Source organism: Rhagoletis zephyria, unplaced genomic scaffold, assembly GCF_001687245.7.
Source record: "Rhagoletis zephyria isolate East Lansing unplaced genomic scaffold, Rhagoletis_zephyria_1.1 Rzeph_scaffold_06752, whole genome shotgun sequence".
NCBI classification, from domain to species: domain Eukaryota; kingdom Metazoa; phylum Arthropoda; class Insecta; order Diptera; family Tephritidae; genus Rhagoletis; species Rhagoletis zephyria.
Window position 1 is genome coordinate 12,551 of NW_016163835.1, and position 6,228 is coordinate 18,778.

The following is a 6,228-nucleotide window of genomic DNA, read 5'->3' on the forward strand; positions in this document are numbered from 1 at the left end:
CCCTAAGTGCGGCCGAAGGCCGCCTACGCAGAAAGGTGTTCTCTGCAAAATGTGTTCAGCCCCCCCTTCTTCGGCAACACAGAAATAATAATTCTACTAAGTAAAAATTCCGAATTAAAAATCCGCTTTTATTATTCAAAATTCCAGTCTGGTAGCACTAAGTTGTATGTTATTTTGCTATCTTATTCATCGTTTATATGAAAACTTTAACAATAAATTATATAACAACTATAGGGTTGCTAGAAAAAAGGGGGGTAGTTTTGAAATCAGGGGGTCCTATTCTACCCCCCCTCATCCCCCCTTTTTCTAGAATTTGCCGTCCGTCTACTAAAATTTTCCCTGGTGCTCTTTGAAATTCAAAAGTTGGCAACACTGTTTGCAACTAAACAAAGTATTATGATCGCAAAAGCAGTGGCATCTCTGTTGCTAAGTATTGTAATCCCTAATGCAAAAACTACGTTATCGATGCGTACGATTACGTCGAATTGCGCATCACTAATTTTGGTCACATTATAGGGTTGTTCGACTTTACTAGAAAGTCGACTTTCGACTTTTCGATCGACTCTGTACAGCCGACTTTAAAAGTCGACCGATCCNCGTGGCAAAATGGCTGACGTTGAATGGTAAGTTTATATAATTTTTGGGGGGTACTGTTTAGTAAGTGGCCCACCTATTTCGGGGTATTGCATCCAAAGGGGTGACCCGATCCAAAAAAAATTCCACACACTTGTAGCCAAGGGTCTACCCATTATTTTAACATCCACTCTTGTAATTTTGGGTCACTAATTTATTTACAAATTGGGTTTGAAATATGCCCTTTTTTGTAAAATTCGGAAATTAGCGTAAATTTATCACTCCTATTCTCCTTAAAGCAGCTACATCAGCAATATATTTTTATGTTCTCCTTCACTTTACACTTTACTCGATGAGCTATAACTTTCTTTATAACTTTAATATTAACCAATTAATCACAATTTATTAAATAAAAGCACCTTCTAAATCATGCGTCTGACTTTTGTTGCATATGCAAATTAAATAACGTAGTTCAGCTGTCAAACTCCAAAATATGCAAAAGAATGAGAGACAAAAGAAAATAGGATATAACCCTGTAAGCATTAAAAATATACAAAGGTGTTCTCTGTAAAAGGTATTCAGCTCCTTTTATTCGCAAAACAGAAAGGAGAATTCTACTGCCTGAGGGTTATAATCCCTAAGTGCTCACAAAGGTGTTCTCTGCGAAAGGTGTTTAGCCCTCCTTTTTTCGCCTGATAACCACCTTGGGATAACTTCTTTTATTTAAAAACCCCACAGATTCTGTTAGTTGGGTTATATTCGACTTCAAACTGCTCAGTTTGCCTCGGAAAATGCCGTTTTTACCCCATTTTCAAACGGTTCCCTAGGGGTCTGTGGGAGGTCCCCAAGGAAGGGGTGGGGCTTTTCGTAAAGTGGCGACTGGCCCCTTTCGAATGAGGGGGGTTTGGGGGGCCACGCCCCCTCCCCCTCCGCCCCCCACCCCAAAAACGATGGGCCAATAACTAAACATTTCCCTTTTTGGGTATTCCTCATTTATTAATGAATTTCTCTAATTTCACAGCAATAATAAATGGACTCCAAATCGGAAGCAGCTTTTAGTGGACGTAAGACTGAAGTGCGTGCCGGAATTTGTTGGAAAGCGAAAAAAAAACGAAGCGTTCTGTGGGAAAACGTGCTCCGGGACATTAAAAGCGTACCAGAACTTTATGATTTCCTATAAACGCATAAAGCGACGAAACAACACATCAGGAGAAGCGGCAACAAGCTGGGAGTTTTTTGAGAAGCTAGACGAAACTTACGGATCGCGAAGTGACATATCTGTGCCAGTGTCATTCCTGGAATCATCTTTTGAAGAGCTAGACTCGACAAGTTGCAGTTTAAATGATGCCCCAAAAGAGGAGCCAGCAAAGAAAAAATCGAAAGTGAATATATTTGAAATGTTTGAAAAAGAAAACGAGAAAGATAACAAAATATTGTCTGAATTGTTAGACTGCGAAAAGGGGAAAGTAAAAATTTAAAAGGAAAAAGTGGAAGAAATTAAAAAACTAATAGAGGTTTTAGAACAAATTACAGAACATAATATAATACTGTAGACCATTGTGTGCACACATAAGCATACTACGAAGCATATGTTACGCTAAGCTAAGTGCAAATCCAGAATATCAAGTACATTGTTTTGTTTAACATTACTTGAATTCTCTTTTGTTATTGTCTTTTTACTGGAATGAATTTTATTTGTTTAACTTTGTCTCATAAAATAAAAGACTCGGCAGAGAAAAATGTTACAAATCTATCTCTTTTCAAATTAGCTTCCTGTTGTTGTTGTTGTTGTAGCGGCTACTAAGCCCCGTTCGGGGCGGTTCATCCATCAACGTTGTCGTCAATTTCAGCTAGGGGGAGGCCCAGGAAAAGTGCTAATTCCAAAGGGGCTGTCCATAGGGACAGGGCCATTAGCTGAGTGGGGTTCTCAGGGCCATTAGCTGAGTGGGGTTCTCAGGGCATGAGAAGAGGTGCCGGGAGTCATGTGACGACTCTCCACATGCCGGGCATTGGTTGGGCAAATCCTTGTTGATTCTGCTCAGGTAGCTGTTGAGCCTGCTGCAATAGCCAGAGCGAAGTTGGGCTATTGTAGTGCGGGTCTCCCGAGGCAGACAAAGTTCTGTCCCGTCCACGTCCGGTGGTTGTGTGCCTAGAACGGCATTCACAGGGCGGGAGTCTACATAACTTGAGACTGATTCCCTGTGAATGCCGTTCAGGGCCTGTCGGTAGGTTGACGGGTCCAGAGGTTGTTTGATATACCTCTGGACTTCGTCTGTCAGTTCGTAAAGAAGCATCCTGACGTGCCGTGGCGAGGGCTCTGCCGCGAGCAGTTGTCCGCTGGGATGGCCACGTCTGTGGCTTCACTTCAATGAAGTGAAGTGAAGTGTAAAAAAATTTGGAAATTCTTAGCGACTATGCTTCCACCAATATAAAGGATCTTTTTGTCTGGGTAGTTGTAAATATTTATCTATTTCTGCTGCCGTCTTTCTTGTACGGTAGCTGCCTTGTCTGCCCATCGTTTAACTATCCACATCACTACAAAAACTGTAAGCAGTATTAGAGCTGTTGGCGATTCCCTCAAAGCATTGCCAAATATCCTGGTGAGCTCNTAAGGGGTAGTTGTAAATATTTATCTATTTCTAAATCGCTGCCGTCTTTCTTGTACGGTAGCTGCCTTGTCTGCCCATCGTTTGACTATCCACATCACTACAAAAACTGTAAGCAGTATCAGAGCTGTTGGCGATTCCCTCAAAGCATTGCCAAATATCCTGGTGAGCTCGCTTTTCAACAAAAGCTTTCACTAGAGCTCGGCCCTTTTCATATGATTCAACTGGTTTCTCCATGCTAACTGATTTATATTTTCGAGTTAGTTCACCAACCCAGTTTTTGACTTAATTGATGTCAGAAAATAAAAGTTTTGAAATGTGGTGCACAAAATATTGCAACTAGGGAATCACATCCCGCAAACGCGGTATCCCGTGTCATTTTTGTGGGATTAGAAATGAGGGATTACACATGCTGGATCCGCGGGATTTGCTGGACTAGAGAACAAAAATAAAAAGACGAATACGAGTTGTGAACTTGCTCGCCAAATTGTTCGTCGTGCATGGCTGCTGTTTAAGCGACTTATGCATTTCCCGCATAAACAAAGAACAGCGAACACACACACGCACTTGTATATTGCACTCCCGCCCAAAACCAAGTGCAGCGAATAAACACACGCACTTGTGCTTAAAAATAATTCGTTTGTTCTTCGTTGGGTATGCATTTTTTTATGCACTTCTCAACTGCCGCAGAACAAAACCTACTAAAGTAGTTAATTGCTGGCACTCCAAATCATGCTCAACAAACTTGCTTGATGCATCACAACTCTCTCGGAGTTGTCTCACGGGGCTCTGTATTGCCTTCGGCATACAGAGGTGGTACAAGAGCTACCATTGGCCACAGCACCTACCGAATTTTTGAACTTAAATAAATAACCGGTGCTTAACACTCCGCTTGACGCACACCCCCAAAAACTCTTATAGAGTTTAAGCGGCAAAGCCACAGCGCTACAAGCCGTAGGGACTCTGCATGACTTACAACCATGCAGAGGTGGTAACTGACGGTTATCATTGGCCCCGACGCCTACCCAAAACATTTTTGCTTTAATAAATTTTTATGCAAATACATTCATCCTGGGCCTGCCCTCTCACTGAGTTATTCAACTGCACTAAATATACATCATTTTATAACCCAGTAGATAATTTCAGGAGTTAAAATCCCTTCCCGAAGGCCTTCCTGAGAGTCAAGAGGCCTTCCACTCTACATTCCTTTTTCTGACGTGTTGGAGCAAAACGGACTGGAGATTCGTGTTCAGCGACCCCAAAAACATATAAAACGCCTAGTCTGATTTTATTAACCTTTCAACGATTTCTTATGTGGTCCTGCGTAATTGATTAAAATTTTAAAACGTTCGCCTTGATATCTAGCTTCAAACTTTTACACTTAGCGATTTATGAACTAATCATACAGCATATCAGCGGAAAAACTGATTTTTTTTGGTGAGCATAAAGCATAAAAAGCGTTGATCTACTCGGGAATTAACTGTAGTTGATCCGGATTAAGTCCGAGTAAATCCGGATCAACACTGCCGTCTGTTTAAGCGTTTAGGCGGTTACAGCGCCAAATAAAAGGAAAAAGACGAACGTCTAGCTATTAATTGGAAAAAGGAACAGGAAACCAAAGGCTTTCAAAACCCCGAATGGAGCCAAGAATATTGTAGCACTTTTTAAGAAAAATCCAAATATATCGGGAAGAAAAATAGCGGAAAAAGTATAATGCACACAGACCAGTATGCCAGCGGAAAAATAAATTTTTTTTTCTTGAGCTTCCGTTCAGATGCTAAATTTCGAATACTGATAACTTTGGTTCTATTAGAGGCACATAATCAGATCTGGTGTAATTTTCAAGAGTATGTTATATAGAACGCCATTTTCAAATATAAAACGGTAAAAAATATACACGAAAAAACAGGAAAACTTAGTTAAATTTGAAAAATCCAGAATCACTGATGTTTTAGCTACATTTGGGATTACATCGAGCGGGTATTGTTTCAGATCGGACAAAACACTGCAGTAACTCTTATTATGATATATTTTTTTCTAAAAAATACCCGACAGATATAGCGATTTTGACTATATACCTACGAAACTGTGCATATTCACCAAAATCAAAAGTTCCTGATTGTGCAATAAACTAAGGTCCTTCGGATATATTGTCAAAAAAGTCAACCTAATTAAAAGTAATTACGTCGATTTTCTAAATCAAATCGTCTTTTACATATCAATTTTGAACATAACTGTTTAGAGGAAATAATATGATTTTTTTCAGTCCCGCATGACCTCGATCCCGCAAGCTTGCGGGATTGCGACTTTTATGCTGGATTGGATTCCCTAATTGCAACAATGGAGCATTACGGGATTATGCGGGAAGCAGGATGATATGTAAGCGTTCATTGTTGTTTATCTTTTGTCTTTGACTTTCTTTTATTTACCAAAAATAACAGATAAATCAAGTTTGTAGACGTAAAAGTTATCTTTTTAATAGAGGATTATTTTATTACTTGGATTTTAGGGAAGAAATTTTGTATTTTTAATTACGCATTCGATAGTTCAGCCCGATAAAACAGATAATCTGGACATAAGTATGTCGCCAAACATGAAAATAAAACAATATTGTGAAATTTATAAAGCGCAGCAGTCTACCGGATATCCGAATATGGCTCTTATTTTTTGCATGGTATCCAGAATCCGGTTATCCAACAAAATCTCTATCCGACACATCCCTAGTTAAAACTATATTGCATCAAAATCACACCTTTGGCAGTAGGACCATATTTCATATTTCTCCTTTCTTAAGTGAAAGTAGACCATACACTGCGTTGCATAATGAGTTATTAACAAATACGAAAAAAATTCCAACTCACTTTTCTATGAGAAAAAATCTTAGTTATTTCTTCTCTCAAGGGTGGGAAAAAAAAAGAACCTGCCTTTTGGAGCAGATATATTTTACGGAAATACGGTGAATATATTTCACTTTTCTGTGTGAACTTTATGTAATATAATAATAAAAAGAACCACGAATACTAACACAGCAAAAACAACGACACAAATT